This window comes from Schistocerca serialis, chromosome 5 (genome assembly GCF_023864345.2).
Source record: "Schistocerca serialis cubense isolate TAMUIC-IGC-003099 chromosome 5, iqSchSeri2.2, whole genome shotgun sequence".
Lineage (NCBI taxonomy): Eukaryota > Metazoa > Arthropoda > Insecta > Orthoptera > Acrididae > Schistocerca > Schistocerca serialis.
In genome coordinates, this window is record NC_064642.1 from 827,507,287 (window position 1) to 827,525,068 (window position 17,782).

Consider the following 17,782-nt stretch of genomic DNA (forward strand, 5'->3'; position numbering starts at 1 on the left):
GCAACAAACGGGAATTTTGCAATGTTGTGTTTATTTTGTCACAAAACAGTGTAAACAGGCGATAATAAAGTAGAAACAATGTAAACAATACCGAACGTAATCAACTGCAACATACATAACAGTAGACAAAAATGTTCTTCAGTTTTTTCCAACTTAATGGATTTGCACACACGTTCTAACAACTGGTTGATGTGCTCAGTACGGGGTGTGACCACCTCTGGCAGCAATACACGTGGGACATGCTGTGAATGATGTCCTCAGTATCATGTTGCGGCAATAACGCCCATTCTTCCTTCAGAGCTGCTCAAAAGTGTTGGAGATGATTGGTGGATGCTGACGTCACGCAACCAGGCTCCCTAGCGCATCCCATGCATGCTCTACAAGATTCAAATCGGAAGATTGAGCAGGTCACGCCATGCTTGCAATATTTTCCGTTTCTAAATAAATTCAACCACCTGTGCTCTATGAGATGGAACATTATCGAAGCAGTACCAAATCTGGATCCACAGCACCTCGCTACAACCTCACATGAGATCCGAAAATCTCCTCAGCGTACCCGACGGCAGTTAAATATTGCTGATTTACCCATACGATTTCATGAAATGATGTTTCAGTGGTCAACATAATCCCTGCCCACACCAGCAGCGATGTTCCTCAATATCGGTCTCTTTCCACATGTTTGCTCCCCGAAATCGTGTTGCACCTGCCCTCGAAATGCGAATCCGTCGAGACTTGCTCTCCAGACGAAATCGGGACTCATCTGTGAAAAGAACAGTGGCCCACTGTTCGACCGTCCTGGTGGCATATTGACGGTTCCACTCTAGATGTTCCCTACTGTGACGACACGCCAGACGGAGACAGACAGTAGGTCTCCAACGATAGAGGCCACCCTGCTGAAGCCTTCTGTACACCTTTTGCCTCGATACTACATGTCAGGGGATGCTGCGAGGTGAGATGCCAGTTGCCATGCAGTTCTAAAGCGGTATCCCGTGCCCTTACAACCAAATAAAGGTCCACTCTTTGTGATGTTACACGTGGTCGGGATACAGTTTCAGTCTCTATAAACTGTCGCCTCATCTGAGAAACAACAGAACGATCAACATTAAGCCGTCGGGGCGCATCAGTTTGCGACTCTCCTGCTTTCATTCTTCCCGCGGTCCTCCACAGCAGAGAGTCTGTAGGCGTCTTCTCCGTGCTGCACTGCAAGGTCTGCGTGCGACTGCCCACACGGCGACTGTGGATGAGGGACTTCACTCCAACACTACCCCACTTGACACGTGCCCTGACGTCATTGCTGGCGTGCTTGTCAGCTGATCGGAATGCAGAACACGGTCGTAGCGACAACTGTTGTCAGTTTGTATGATTATATTGTGAATTAGCTCCAGGACGGGGAAATAGCACTTTGTTGCTTTAAATTTGGACATCAGCGTATACAGAGAAAAAGAGCTGTTCTGTCACGCTTCTCTGGGCCAAACCTGATGATGTACACTCGCCTTATTCTATTACTTATAAATTCTTCGAGGCAATTGTGTATATCTGAGAATCTACCCGCGTGCTCGGCCCTTCTTGAACGGTCTGCAGTGGAGCGGTGTGTCAAACGTTTTCCAGAAATGTAGCAACATGGATTCTGCCTGTTGCCGTTTATCCATGGGTCGCAGTGTATCGTTCGACAAAAGGGAACAAGACTGACTTTTCAGTTCCATCATATGAGCAGAGTTCAGAATTACGAAAGACGGTAGAGAGCAACAGCGCGAGGGGGGGGGGGGGGGGGGGGGGAAGGTAGAGAGGATGGGAAATAATGTACATCGATATGACGACAAGGCAACGGCCTTGTCGCAGTGGATACACCGGTTCCCGTGAGATCACCGAAGTTAAGCGTTGTCGGGCGTGGTCGGCACTTGGATGGGTGGCCATCCAGGCCGCCATGCGCTGTTGCCATTTTTCGGGGTGCTCTCAGCCTCGTGATGCCAATTGAGGAGCTACTCGGCCGAATAGTAGAGGCTTCGGTCAAGAATGCCATCATAACGAACGGGAGAGCGGTGTGCTGACCCCACGCCCCTCCTATCCGCATCTTCCACTGAGAATGACACGGCGGTCGGATGGTCCCGGTAGGCCACTAGTGGCCTAAAGACGGAGTGATATAACGACATGTAGAGATTAATCGTGACGCTGTAGCATCAGTTTATCGATTGTTGAAGCCAGCAATGGATGACGAATACAGCTGATGACGATGATGACGAAGTAGTGCACTAAAAGTCATCATTGAGTGTCGCACTGGAACATGCTAAGTACAGATTACTGGTAAAAGATTTTTCGTATCCCCTTTCTCCAATAACATTCTTAACATTCCTTAATATATTTCTCTTGAAAAAGGCTGACTACAAAAGGTAGGTGGATAACCTCTTGCATCGTCTGAAGTCAACTAAAACTCGTGGTTGGAACAGCGCAGTTCTGTTTTTCTATTTCGTCAAAAGAGCTCTGGTAATACGTGGCGGATGTGAATGAAAGGTCCACGTCCTCCACCGCGGTTCCTCGCTTTTCCGTTTTGCGGAAATTCTGCGGTAGCCGTGATGGCGGAGGAGGAGGGCGGGCACATCAGCATTCTGTCGGCGTCTGCGCCGCCACAAACAGAACGCTCGTTCTCCGGCTGGGAGGAAATGAAGGCAGGCAGGCAGGCAGGCAGGCAGGCAGCGAGTGGCGCGGCGCGGTGCAGAGCGCAGGCAGGCCGGCAGGAGGCGTCGCAACGCTGTGCCACGTCCGCTGCTGGCGCCCGTAACTAGCGCTCAGCCCGTCGTAGGGGGTGGCTAGGCGGCCGTGGTCAGGGGCGGTGCCGCACTGTGCTGCAACACCGTCACTTTATCAATATCGCCGTCGACGTCGTAGTGACCACATACGAGCGTGAAAACGCGGTCTAGGCGCTAAAGGACGCGTGACTGATTAGCCGAAGAGTGTGGCATCAAAACTGCGTATTTCAAAATACAAGGGTTGGGAAAAAATACGGAAACACCGAAAACACAAAACATTACCGAGCCTAATGCGATGTAGGTTCAAATGGCTCTAACCTATGGACATCACACACATCCATGCCCGAGGCAGGATTCGAACCTGCGACCGCAGCGGTCGCTCGGTTCCAGACTGTACCGCCTAGAACCGCTCGGCCACTCCGGCCGGATTGCGATGTAGGAAAACTTGGCATTCAAAACAGCTTCCAGTCGTTTTGGAGTGGATAAATACAGGTCCTGTATCGTTTTCAAACATATTTTATACAATTCTTCTAGAAAACCAGTCGCAAGTTCAGGTAACGATAATGGAGGTGGATAGTGATCACACACTGTTCTCTCCAAAGTAGACCAGAGAGGCTCATTAGTATTGAGTTCTGGTGACTGTGGCTGCTTGAGGAGATACAAAGATTCATCCTCTCAGAACCATTCATCGACGATATTAGCGGTACGGGCAGGAGCCCCTCTCGTCTTGGAAAACAGCAAGACCATTGTGAAACAGTTATTGAATCACAGGATGTACATGATCGTGACCCGCCAGGTTAGCCAAGAGTGCTAATGAGCTGCTTCCTGGACTCGGGCAGGCGCGCCAGCCCCGGATCGAATCTGCCTGGCGGCTTAACGACGGAGGCCGGTGGGCTGCCCAGCCTGGATGTGGTTTTTAGGCGGTTTTCCACATCCCACTAGGTGAATGCCGGGCTGGTTCCCACGTCCCGTCTCAGTTCCACGGCTCACAGACATCTGAACACATTCACACTAATCTATGGATTACACTAGACACAGACAGTGGGGGTGCACAATTCCGTCCCAGGGGGGAGGGGGGGGGGGGGGTACGAGGTGACGGCGGGAAGGGAATCTGGCCACCCCTCCAATTAACCTTGCCAAATCCGATTAACCATGCCGACCCTGCATCATTGCAGGACAAAGGCACAAGCAAAAGAAAGAAAGAACAGAATGAACATGATCAGTCAGAGTGGTTACATAATCCTTAACCCTAATGCAACCTTGCAGAGTAACCGTAGTGACCATGGTGTACCATGGGTGCCGAAATCACTATCGAATCCCCGCCATCTTGGGACGTAAAGTTGGCCAGGAGGCGGAAACAGTGTGAAACAAGACTCGTCCGACTTTCTTCCGTTGCCCCCGAGTTCACATTTTATGTCTTCGGCACCACGTTTTCCCGTTACAGACACGTGTTTTCCTGTTATGGACATGTGCATCACCGATGTGTTGTATTGGATTTTCGGCTCCCCCTGCAATTCCCTTCCTGTTGTTTTGGTGCTGACAGGGTTCACGTGTGTGACACTTTCTAAGTGACTCTTGAAGCTATTTCCTCTTATTTTTCATCACATTTAATGGTCGCCTATCAGGATCACACATGAGCTGTGCTCATTCCGAACTATGGATTTCCTTGAACTTGGCTGTCTATCTGTGTTTGGTTTCCCGCCGTTGTTGCGGTTATGCCGTGGTTCTTCCTCCTTCTATGTGTGGCAGCAGTGATGTGTATCGATATTGCACCGTGTACCATCTTTGGTCTTGTGCATATAGTTTCCAGCTAGGGGGTCTGCGGGTAGTCGGTCGGTTGGTGCGGACCTGGGAGGACATCTCGGTGCAGTGCAGTCGGTTGGGTCCCTGCGCAGTGTCGGAGTGTGTGTGGAGCTGTCCGATCGCTACGAGCTTCGTGGCTCACCGACCCAGGACGTCAAAGTTGAGCGGTGTGTTAAGGATGCAAGCCACGTCTGTTCATATTGTGTCATTCGTTTCGGTGGTTCGCTGTTGGGAAGCATTCCCTGCAAGCAAAACCGAGTGCTTGTAGTGGAGAAATCGAGCCGCCATGCGGTGGAATTAACTATATTGGTTCACTACAATTCAAGTGCACCAGCGGAATTTTTTGGGTTTGTGGCCGTTAGTGTTCTGGTTACCTCTCTGGCCACTAACGTAATTTCAGGCAGTGCCGTTTCCTCACCTGTTGTCGCTGTCCAACATAGTGTGTAGTTTTGACAGCTTAATACATATTGCATTGTGGATAACCACGTCCGTAATAATTTGGTCTTTGAGTTTTTATGTACCGATTGGCGGCTAGCAAGTCGTTTGGTTGGTCGGTCGGTCCGTGACTGTCTCTTGGTTGGGTTACTGACGGATCGAGTGTAGTTGGGCCTACCACCAGTTTCACCTAAGTGAACGTTAATGTTTCGAGGACAGCCTCTCCCCCCCCCCCCCCCCCCTCCTCGAAGTCTGAGTGCCGTTGCCTATACTGTCCTTTTCATGGGTGTTTAATGGTCTGTTGGTAACAATGCTTTTAAAGAAAAAAAATTTAATTGTGTTTTATGTAAATCAGTTTATGTAATTCAATTGTGGGCCTGTAGCCGCTTAAAACCGTATTCTTAAATTTAGTTATTGTCGTTGCGTTGCTTTTCCATTTAGTGTGCGACCGGCCATTGAAAACTTAAAGGTTAAGGTATTTTTGAATTTTTGGAAAACCAACTGTGGACATTCAGCCGCTTAAAGCCTAATTCTCAAAATTTCCCCTTAAGCGGAAGCATTGCGGCCTTCTGCCTTAAAAGACTATGGTAATATATGTTAAAATTTTGAAGTTTAATTGTGGCCGTCAGCCGTTTGTATTGCACCTTGTATATGTTTGTTCTATCCACTTCCGCCTTGAGGCCTTCCGCCTAGCTGTGATATGTATATTTGCAATTTTAACTGCATGTCTTCAGTCACTTGAAATTTACCTTTTAGCTTTCAAAGATTTCTTGTTTGGAGGCCTTCCGCCGTGAAAGAACTGGATTTTGAAACTAGTAATTGTAAACGCTCAGCTATGTCCCGTTTTGGTTTAACGGTGTTATTAAAGTACGATAAATTACAATTTTGAAGTGAAACTGACTGGCACCTTATTTGGCCCTTTCCACAATCCTAATCACCTGTTCTGCCCAGCGGATTTAGAGTGCCTCTCAACCCACTTTCGTCCACATTGCGACTTAGCATATGTTACCAAGAAAAGTTCAGACGAAGACAGCGATCTTATCACATCTGATGTCAAGTTACACATTCTGTATTAGGTCACCCACTTGGATAATTTGTATTCAAGGACACCACCACTCCCTGGCCCCCGTAGAAGGATCGAGAATTGATCAAGCTCACACAGGCAATTGTGGCATGTGGCATAAAAATATCAGTAACACCCTCTCCGCCAATGGGAGCACAACAGAAGGAATTCAAACCTATGGTTCAATGAGAATCAAGTTCTTCCATCCTTCTCCCTTTACTGTATTATTTATCCAGCTGCCTGAGCCCCCTCCCAAATCATTCGAGGTCTGAACCCAATAGTGAGAGGACGATGAGGTGCCGGCAGCAGCAGCAGGGACCATCCAGCGCCCCCAGGCACAAAAGGAATAGTACTGGAACTAAGTATGTGATATAATTATTACTGTTATTAGTAACAAATATATATTACAATATATACAGGGCTATTACAAATGATTGAAGCGATTTCATAAATTCACTGTAGCTCCATTCATTGACATATGGTCACGACACACTACAGATACATAGAAAAACTCATAAAGTTTTCATTCCATGTAGGCTTTCACGGCCGGCGTCTTTATCAGTAAACTCTTCCGGGCTAAGTTGCCGTGGTCGATCTGTAGAACTTCTTCTCCCTGACGTTTCGTTCTCAACTGCGGAGAACATCTTCCGAGGTGAGTCATAAAGTTTTGTTCGGCTGAAGCCGCACTTCAGGTTTCTGCCGCCAGAGCGCTCGAGAGCGCAGTGACACAAAATGGCGACAGGAGCCGAGAAAGCGTATGTCGTGCTTGAAATGCACTCACATCAGTCAGTCATAACAGTGCAACGACACTTCAGGACGAAGTTCAACAAAGATCCATCGACTGCTAACTCCATTCGGTGATGGTATGCGCAGTTTAAAGCTTCTGGATGCCTCTGTAAGGGGAAATCAACGGGTCGGCCTGCAGTGAGCGAAGAAACGGCTGAACGCGTGCGGGCAAGTTTCACGCGTAGCCCGCGGAAGTCGACGAATAAAGCAAGCAGGGAGCTAAACGTACCACAGCCGACGGTTTGGAAAATCTTACGGAAAAGGCTAAAGCAGAAGCCTTACCGTTTACAATTGCTACAAGCCCTGACACCTGATGACAAAGTCAAACGCTTTGAATTTTCGGCGCGGTTGCAACAGCTCATGGAAGAGGATGCGTTCAGTGCGAAACTTGTTTTCAGTGATGAAGCAACATTTTTTCTTAATAGCGAAGTGAACAGACACAATGTCCGAATCTGGGCGGTAGAGAATCCTCACGCATTCGTGCAGCAAATTCGCAATTCACCAAAAGTTAACGTGTTTTGTGCAATCTCACGGTTTAAAGTTTACGGCCCCTTTTTCTTCTGCGAAAAAAACGTTACAGGACACGTGTATCTGGACATGCTGGAAAATTGGCTCATGCCACAACTGGAGACCGACAGCGCCGACTTCATCTTTCAACAGGATGGTGCTCCACCGCACTTCCATCATGATGTTCGGCATTTCTTAAACAGGAGATTGGAAAACCGATGGATCGGTCGTGGTGGAGATCATGATCAGCAATTCATGTCATGGCCTCCACGCTCTCCCGACTTAACCCCATGCGATTTCTTTCTGTGGGGTTGTGTGAAACATTCAGTGTTTAAACCTCCTCTACCAAGAAACGTGCCAGAACTGCGAGCTCGCATCAACGATGCTTTCGAACTCATTGATGGGGACATGCTGCGCCGAGTGTAGGAGGAACTTGATTATCGGCTTTATGTCTGCCGAATCACTAAAGGGGCACATATCGAACATTTGTGAATGCCTAAAAAAACTTTTTGAGTTTTTGTATGTGTGCGCAAAGCATTGCGAAAATATCTAAAATAGTAAAGTTTTTGTAGAGCTGTGAAACCGCTTCAATCATTTGTGATAACCCTGTACTTATGGCTTGTCATTGTTCCAGCAGTGCAACACGCCTCTGAACCTGTTGACTGAGGACTCGCACATACTACTGCCCACACTGTCACGGCAGAAGCAGCCAGTAGGTGGGCTTCCCTGTTTGTCAGACCCGATGTCTTTCAACTACTGTAACATGGCTGCAGCAGCCACCTTCTCTCAACTACACGTACTCGACCACAGCGCCCAGAGCAGCGGTAGCTGTCGCCACCCTTGAAGCTTCTGCAGCTAGAGGGACTGCACGCAAGTCCCCCATCAAGGGTGCTATTGTACATACAACGTTATTATGTGCGAATCTAAATGAGTAAATGTGGGTCTGGATCTTGATAACTTTGCCATGGTTACTGAAACTGAAAACATGCAACGCATTAATTCTGAAGTTCAATATTCACGATACGAGTGGGCGTATGCACTCCTGCACATGTTTTTAATACTTTATTTTATGACATTTTAACTCAGCACCGTAACTCTATAGCGGTCTTCAAGGATGGATCAAAACAGGAGGGCTACGTTGGACCCTGATCGTGTCCTCAAGGTCCGACTACCTCGGGACGTCATTGTCTTCGATGCCAAACTACACGCGATCTTGCGGGCAATAGAGCAGATGATATGTGCTTCAAGTACTAAATTATTTGTCTGTTCCGATTTTATGCTTGGACTTCACTCTTTACAAGGCTTTTGCCGAGCAGATAAAGGAGTCCACAGTATCTCGAAAATCCTTCGTCAGCTACAACGGCTTAGGAAAGAGGTGTCTTTCTGTTGGGTACCAGGGTGTATGGGAATTGTGGGGAACGAAAGGGCAGATGTTATAGCAAACGGTGCATGTTGTGATCCTCAGTTAGTTGAGTGTGCCGTCCCTCTGCTTCCTCAAAAATGTTAAAGTGTATGTGAAATCTTATAGGACTTAACTACTAAGGTCATCAGCCCCTAAGCTTACACACAACTTAACCTAAATTATCCTAAGGACAAACACACACACCCTTTCCCGAGGGAGAACTCGATCCTCCGCCTGGACCAGCCGCACAGTGCATGACTGCAGCGCCCTTGACCGCTCGGCTAATCCCGCGCTGCTCTGCTTCCTCTCTTTGGCGCTGTGGTACAGGAGTCGCGCATAGATGGGAAGACGAGTGGCTGGGCGTGACAGATAATAAGCTGCGTCTAGTGAAGCCCACTACGCGGCCGCGGCGTATCTCCTTCCAGGCACGAGGAAGGCGTGGGACCCTCCTTCCGCCGCAGCCCTCTAATGCATGGCTTTTTGCACCGGCGCGTCGACCGTCCAGTGTGTGGCCCTTATGGTGTACTGATCACTGTGCGCCAAATTTAACTAGACTGCGTTTTATTTTCGGACCAGAGGGCAGCGGCAGCTCTGCTGGCAGATTTACCCTCTATTTTAAGTGACACTGATAACCCTGCCATAGAGCGCCCACACACCCCAAACGCAACAACAACATACAACTTCTCCTCAAGCAGTGTCTTACCTGTAGAATAAACCACTTGTGGAATCAAATCACTTGAACAAACAGGGGAAGTCATAAGATATTGCATACCAAATTCATTCTGTTTAAGGGATAATGAAAAATTGTATAAACGCTATGTTAATAAATTATTTTATTGTTTTCAAATAGCCATGTTGTTTACCTTTAAACCCCCAACTTTTTGAGAAAAAAAGGAAATTAGCGCTGACCCTACATTTTTTCTGCTACGGTTACTCACGGAAGTTTGTAAAATTATGTCACCCAAGAACACTTCACTGCGGTTACTCAAAGTTCCTTATTTATAAACAGCGACAATCTTTTTACAGCAACTTAATTCCGGGAAGAAACACGTTATGAAAATTTATAGGCCTAAAATTGCTCCTCAAGCATTATTTTATCGGCAGTATGAAACTTCTACGTAAATCCAAACATTCTGAACAGAGAGATAAGATTGTAAGTCAGTAACATATCATACTTATTTTTTCTAAAGGTCAGTGAGAACATTGAAAATATAGAATGCCAGTGAAAACGATATAAAAATGAAATGCCAATGAAAAGATTGTAAAAATGAAATTTCAGTAAATTACTTTGCCTTGTAAGTCATTATTATTACTGACTTACTTGTAACACACAATTCCATTAAAAGTATTCTCGTCTATAGCAGATGTTACGCAGTAACGATGCTTAAAATGCAAATAAAGATACAGACTTCCTGCTCCATTCACCGTTTGCACTAGCTAAACACAACGGGTTTAGAAATTTTCTTGATAATCTTCAGGCGATACCTGCTCAAAGTGCATTGATTTACGATCAGCTTACGAGAAACAATAAGTTATTGCAGCTCTACGAAAAAGTTTTCAATAGTCTTGTCACATTACCATATCGAAAATTTTATCCGTATTTTTATTACAATTTTCCTCGTTTCTGCAAGTATACGCAGAAATCGCCGTTTATGTTTTTTTGACAAAAAATAAAGCTAGACTGAGCTATTTGAAGTCAGTCAAAGGCAATTCCAAGCGGGCGTGACACCCTACACGACGTCCTTGAGTATCTATATAATGGCGGACGGGAATTCAATTCTATGACACTTAAACTCTGTGAAATTTAAACTCGTTGGTGACATGTCACGTAGCCGAGGTATAAGCTGTGTGGGAAATAGTTTACTGCATTTAAGCCGTCACGTGGTTCAGTAAGCTTCCTATAAACGTCCAAAAGAACTTAACAAAATATTTCGTGATTTCAGCCACTCGAACATGGAATAGGCTGTTGCAGGACGCTGCCGTAGGCCGTTTATCCTTCTTACCATATTCAGGAACATCTATAACGTCTAGATTAAATTGTCGTCTTGAATACACCAGAGCTGCGCAGTCACTAAATAGAGATGCAACGGTCGACGCACCACAGGATCTGACTTGGAGCGTACACACACTGCCCTCACTTAAGTTAAAGATGAGCACAGTCGCTCCACAAATGATCATTCCCTGGTTCATTCGTACTATGAACTGCCTGTAGAGGCCAGCGTATCCGTCATTTTTTTTTTTTTCGGAGTTGCTCGCTGACGCAAAAAATGTATATAAAGAGTGATCGATGGATTGCTCACCAATCGTGGATAAGACATCGAGGCACATAGCAGCAGTAGGTGAAGTGAAGAAGCCACATGACATAGTAAAGTCCTGTAGTAAACGACTGGTCCTGCAAAAATGACGTTCGAAACCGATGGAGGAAAAAGATAAATGGTTCACTATTTTCTGATAACATTCGCACTTTAATTGTGGATTCTTCAGGGTGTGGAGCGACTGTGCTCGTCTTTAACTTAAGTGAGGGCACTGAGTGTACTCTCCAAGTTAGATCCTGTGACGTGTCGGCCTTTACATCTCTATTTGTTGTTGGTGTTGTTGTCTTAAGTCCTAATACTGGTGTGATGCAGCTCTCCATGCTACTCTATCCTGTGCAAGCTTCTTCATCTCCCAGTACCTACTGCAACCTACACCCTTCTGAATCTGCTTAGTGTTCTGAGGTGTGTGGGGTTGATCTGTTATTCTGTTATTCTGCGCAACGGATTAATCTGAGATGTAACCTTCAACCTGTGGCTCCTGCAAGATGCAATTTCCACCCCCACACTACTACAGAAGTCACACAGACGCTCCTTACGTTCCAAAGAGAAATGCCTGAAAAACTTTCAGCAATAAATATCTTCTGGAGTCGTCCGCTGTAAGGAAATGACACAAAAATTCTCAGAATTTCTTACGTAACTAGTGGGATACTTGGGTACTGGAGTAGTGCTAGTTAGTGTAAGAAAAACATGAAACTAACGAAAGTTATTTATTTTGCAAAAATTCTTAGAAATCACAATTGAACAAGTTATATCCTGGTTCTTTTCGGAATGTGAAGTTACCTCTCAAGGATAGGATTCGCTAATGAAATTTCTATACAAAGTTTAAGACGGTAGTTAATTTGGCAGAATGGCTGAGAGGCACACCTACTCAACTTGAATAATTATCCTTTACAATGTTGCTAGGTACGGTCGAGGCTGTCGTGTGTGAAATGCAGTGAAGTGTACTGTTATGGAGGAAATATGGGGCTCGCAATAGCTGTAGCACACAATACCGTGAGCTGCGATGACTGCTGTCTGCGCTGCTCGCTGCTGACAAATAAGATAACTCTCGTTCTATCTGGACTGACCTTCGCCAATCAAACTCTCCCTATGCCTTGATGACGTCAAGGATTCCTATTCGCCCCTAGTCTAACTATTGGCATGGTACACCGGTCAGATAACCAGTCCACCGCGATGCCACTCAAAATACGCTCACAGGCTTTTAACTATATCTCTGTCCGTTCACACCGCACAATGAGTGTGTCGGCCAACACAGGACTCAATATAGAGTCGCCCTTTGATTCGCTCTCGACAGAGGTGCTCTCCCAGTGAAGTACTGAGGAGAGACTTGTTCCTTGCTCTTTGAGTACACGTACGAGCGCGCATGCTCTCGTTACGTGTTCTCGCTCCAAGAGCGACAGCGGAACGAGCGCCTCTCCATGCCAGACGTGAAGGGGTATATCTTGAAGGTCTGTTCCATTATTCCTTCAGCTCAAGAAATATCGTCTGCCAATCAGCATTGCTCTTCTAAAATGAGAGAATGACGTTTCGTTTAAGGCGACCAATCCGGAAGCTTGTAGCTTTGGCGTTTGGCGTTTGCTGTCTTCCTGTGAAAATCTCTGAAACTGCGTGCTATGTGTAAAGAATGCGTCGGCTGGCCACTCCCACACAATGTAGAGGAATTTGCTTTTAAGCCGAACGAGGGGTTGTTCCCCCTTTCCACTTGGACCCACGCTGTCTGCTACGGGCGGTCACAAGCCGACATGGGCTGGGTCGTTCTCTGAAGGTCCTGGCGTCCCGTTGTGCGGCCATCTTCCCGAACTAAAAGCCTCTGTGACCGTCGTGTCTGGAATGTATGTGTGCACGCTAACCTCGAGTATTTCAATCACGGAGCTCATTTGCGATGTACTAGTTATTTGCATATCTCTTGCATGAAATCATACAACATTGACCTTATCTTACCGAGTTTGGGTTCGAATGAAGCGTCTTGATGTGCGGAATATGATTGTGAGAGCGGAATATGTAAGCAATGAAGGTCAGGAGACCACGACGTCTTACAGTGTATTCATCTCTTGGTCTCCCTCTACGATTTTTAACCTACTCGCTACCCTCCAATGCTAAATTGGTGATCCCTTGATGCCTCAGAACATGTCCTGCCAACCGATCCTCCTTCTAGTCAAGTTGTGCCAAAAATTGATCTTTTCCCCAATTCTATTCAATACCTCCTCATTAGTTATGTGATCTACCCATATAATCTTCAGCATTCTTCTGTAGCACCACATTTCGAAAGCTTCTATTCTCTTCTTGTCCAAACTATTTATCGTCCATGTTTCACTTCAATACATGGCTACACTCTATACAAATACTTTCAGAAACGAATTCCTGACACTAAAATCTACACTCGATGTTAACAAATTTCTCTTCTTCAGTAACGCTTTCCTTGCCATTGCCAGTCTGTATTTTATATCCTCTCTACTTCGACCATCATCACTTATTTTGCTCCCCAAATAGCAGACGTCCTTTACTACTTTAAGTGTCTCATTTCCTAATCTAATTCCCTCAGCATCACCCGACTTAATTCGGCTACATTCCATTACCCTCGTTTTGCTTTTGCTGATGTTCATCTTATAACCTCCTTTCAAGACACTGTCCATTCCGTTCAACTGCTCTTCCAGGTCCTTTGCTGTCTCTGACAGAATTACAGTGTCATCGGCAAACCTCAAAGTTGTTATTTCTTCTCCATGGATTTTAATACCTACTCCGAACTTTTCTTTTGTTTCCTTTACTGCTTGCTCAGTATACAGATTGAATAACATTGGGGAGAGGCTACAACCCTGTCTCACTCCCTTCCCAACCACTGCTTCCCTTTCATGTCCCTCGACTTTTATAAGTTGCATCTAGTTTCTGTACACACTGTAAATAGCCTTTCGCTCCCTGTATTTTACCCCTGTCACCTTCAGGATTTGAAAGAGAGTATTCCAGTTAACATTGTCAAAAGCTTTCTCTAAGTCTACAAATGCTAGAAATGTATGTTTACCTTTCCTTAATCTATTTTCTAAGATAAGTCGTAGGGTAAGTATTGCGTCACGTATTCCAACATTTCTACGGAATCCAAACTGATCTTCCCCGAGGTGGACTTCTACCAGTTTTTCCATTCGTCTGTAAAGAATTCGCGTTATTATTTTGCAGCTGTGACTTAATAAACTGATAGTTCGGTAATTTTCACATCTGTCAACACCTGCTCTCTTTGGGATTGGAATTATTATATTCTTCTTGAAGTCTGAGGGTATTTCGCCTGTCTCATACATCTAGCTCACCAGATGGTAGAGTTTTGTCAAGACTGGCTCTCCCAAGGGTGTCAGTAGTTCTAATGGAATGTTGTCTACTCCCGGGGCCTTGTTTCGACTCAGGTCTTTCAGTGCTCACTATTGAGTGACTGCATAATAAAGTTCGCGTTATTCTGGACAGCTGTTTTGGGATCTTTGAGTATGTCTGGCTGAAATGAAATGTATTGACCTGCATATGACGACCAAAGTTTTCTGATTTCATCATGTTTGCTACTGCGGCGTCATCAAATATGAATACACCCTTTGGCTTCACTTTTTCAGGCCGTGGAATACCGCTGTTTTCGTTGAACGTCTGGTACGTGACCCCCTCAGTGTTGTGTAGTATCTCCTGCAATCGCTGATGTTTTAACTTAAAAAAGGTTTTTGAAAGAATATTTATGTTCGCTCCACAAATGATCAGTGCCTGGTTCATTCTTAATCTAAAATATCAGCGATTACAGGAGAGCCGGCCGCGGTGGTCTCGCGGTTCTAGGCGCGCAGTCCGGAACCGTGCGACTGCTACGGTCGCAGGTTCGAATCCTGCCTCGGGCATGGATGTGTGTGATGTCCTTAGGTTGGTTAGGTTTAAGTAGTTCTGAGTTTTAGGGGACTGATAACCACAGCAGTTGAGTCCCATAGTGCTCAGAGCCATTTTTGAATTGCAGGAGATACTACACAACACTGAGGGGGTAACGTACCAGACGTTCAACGAAAACAGCGGTATTCCACGGCCTGAAAAAGTGAAACCAAAAGGTGTATCCATATTTGATGACGCCGCAGTAGCAAACATGATGAAATCAGAAAACTTTGGTCGTCATATGCATTTCAATACATTTCATTTCAGCCAGACATACTCAAAGATTCCAAAGCTGCTGATCCAGAATAACGAGAACGTTATTATGGCTTTCAAACAGAAAAATCTAATTTGAAGCATCTTTACCAAGCTCTTGTAGGAACTGATGTGCCATTCAACAAATTCGTAAACATATGCTCAAATGGCTCTGAGCACTATGGGACTTAACATCTGAGGTCATCAGTCCCCCAGAACTTAGAACTACTCAAACCTAACTAACCTAAGGACATCACACACATCCATGCCCGAGGCAGGATTCGAACCTGCAACCGTAGCAGTCGCGCGGTTCCGGACTGCGCGCCTAGACCTGGGAGACGTTATGAGGCATCATTCATACAAGCGAGAATTTGTTACATTTCCTGTCAGTCAGCATTTCCTACAGACAGTGTACTCTAGTGTATAATACAAGACAGACGAAGCGACGAGGAATAAAAATCAGTGTAATATACGAAAAGAGATTACTGCTTGCCAAAAAAGTCCACTGGTATCAAACACTAGCCTTAATTTGAGGAATGTACGTTTGTGCATAGCATGGTGTGGAAGTCGATCATAGGCTGTGGGAAAACCGGAAAAGGTGTGTTTGAGGTGTAGTTCTACAAAAGCGTGTTGAGAATTAGGTGAGCTGATAAGTTGTAGAACCGGCAGAAGTGACAGCATTACAAGACATGTGTTAAGACAGCAGGGTACTAGCAGGAGCTGTAGACAGTAAAAATCTAGAGGCACATAAATATTGAAATACATACAGCAAATAAAAGAGGACGTAGAGTGCAAGACGTGGAGGTTGGCATAAAGGAGGAATTCGTGACGGGCTTCATCAAATCAGTCCAAACACGGATACTACTAGAGGTGTAGTGTGCTACCTGCACGACGTAAGGTAAATCTGTGTTTGTAGAGCATATTTAATGGACTTTTTTCCAAATCTAATTTGGAAATAACTAAAAAATGGTTGTCGTGTCTCACAGGAATCGGCGCACACAGCTTCCTACACTTGGTCAGCAGCGCCGGTCACAGCGGCGAATCTAGGAGGTGGCCAGTGGGGTTAGGAAGCAAAAGAGTATTTTGTAAATGATTTGTACTGAACACGTTGTACTAGTTAGATGCACTTTGCACCTTTACTGAAACGTCTTTTAACGTGGATCCCACGCCTAGACCGACAGTGAGAGAGCACCGCGAGTTCCTGCTGCTAATAAGGCGAGCACACCGTTTGTTTATTACATATCTGTACGAGTTTCAAACAGGAGCGAGTTCAGAACTGGATAGGCACTATGATTGCTGTGTACAGATGCGAGATGAGTTGGTGACCCTTTGCTTACAAAAAATGGCTCCGAGCACTATGGGACTTAACTGCTGAGGTCATCAGTCCCATAGAACTTAGAACTAACTAAACCTAACTAACCTAAGGACATCACATACATCCATGCCCGAGGCAGGATTCGAACCTGCGACCGTAGCAGTCGCACGGTTCCAGACTGTAGCGCCTACAACCGCTCGGCCACTCCGGCCAGCATTTGCTTACAGCTCCAGGCAGTTTTGGCTTCCTTCACACAGCTTGAGGCTGCTGCCAAGGGCCATCACTGTGGAAGGTCAGATGCCGGGATGCGAGGGACATCGAGTGCGACCCACATGCCCCCCAATCGATCCACTGCTGTGGCTGCCCCGGGTACTGCCTGGACTGAGGTTGACTCCTCACCCGTGGTCGAATGGAGATCATTCCAAAGTCTGGCAGGCAGCGAAAGGTTTTCCGTGGGGCCGATCGTAGGGTCTCCCCGGTTCACTTGACGAACAAATTTCTGGCCTTATCTGTGGCTGACGAAGTCTCTGAGCTGGATTCAGTCATCCACACTGTTCCAGAGGAAGCTTCTCGACCCGCAAAGTATGGGCATTCACAGATAGTGGGTTTGCTGGTAGTTGGGAGCTCCAACATTAGGTGCATAATGGGGCTCCTTAGGAACATGGCTGCCAAGGAGGGGAAGGAAGCCAGTGTGCACTCTGTGTGCATGTTGGGAGGAGGTCATTCCGGATCTGGAAAGGGTGCTTCCGGATGCCATGAAGAGTACAGGGAACAGCCAACTATAGGTGATAGCCCATGTCGATACCAATGACGTGTGTCACTTTGTATCAGAGGAGATTTTCTCTGGCTTCGGGCAGCTAGCGGAAATGGTAGACTGCCAGTCCTGCTTCCGAGATTAAGGTGGAGCTCACCATCTGCAGCATCGTCGATAGAACCGACTGTGGTCCTTTGGTGCAGAGCTGAGTGGACAGTCTGAATCAGAGGTTCAGGCAGTTCTGTGACCGTGTAGGCTGCAAATTCATTGACATGCGTCATCGAGTGATGGGTTTTCAGGTTCCGCTTAATAGGTCGTGAGTCCACTACACACACGAAGTGGCTACACGGGTAGCGGGGGCTGTGTGGAAGGGACTGGGCGGTCTTTTAGGTTAGGGGGTTCCAGGAAACCATAGAAAGGGGCAGTAAAGTAGTTGTAGAAACGATCGCTATTGTAGTTGTAAACTGTCGTAGCTGTGTTGGGAAAGTACCAGAGCTCCAAGCCCTAATAGAAAGCACTGAAGC

General features: G+C 46.2%; 1 pseudogene; it reads left to right on the forward strand.

Annotated features, from left to right (window-relative positions):
* Positions 1-1,820: 1,820 nt before the first annotated feature.
* On the forward strand, positions 1,821-1,938 carry LOC126482456 (5S ribosomal RNA; annotated as a pseudogene).
* Positions 1,939-17,782: the final 15,844 nt, after the last annotated feature.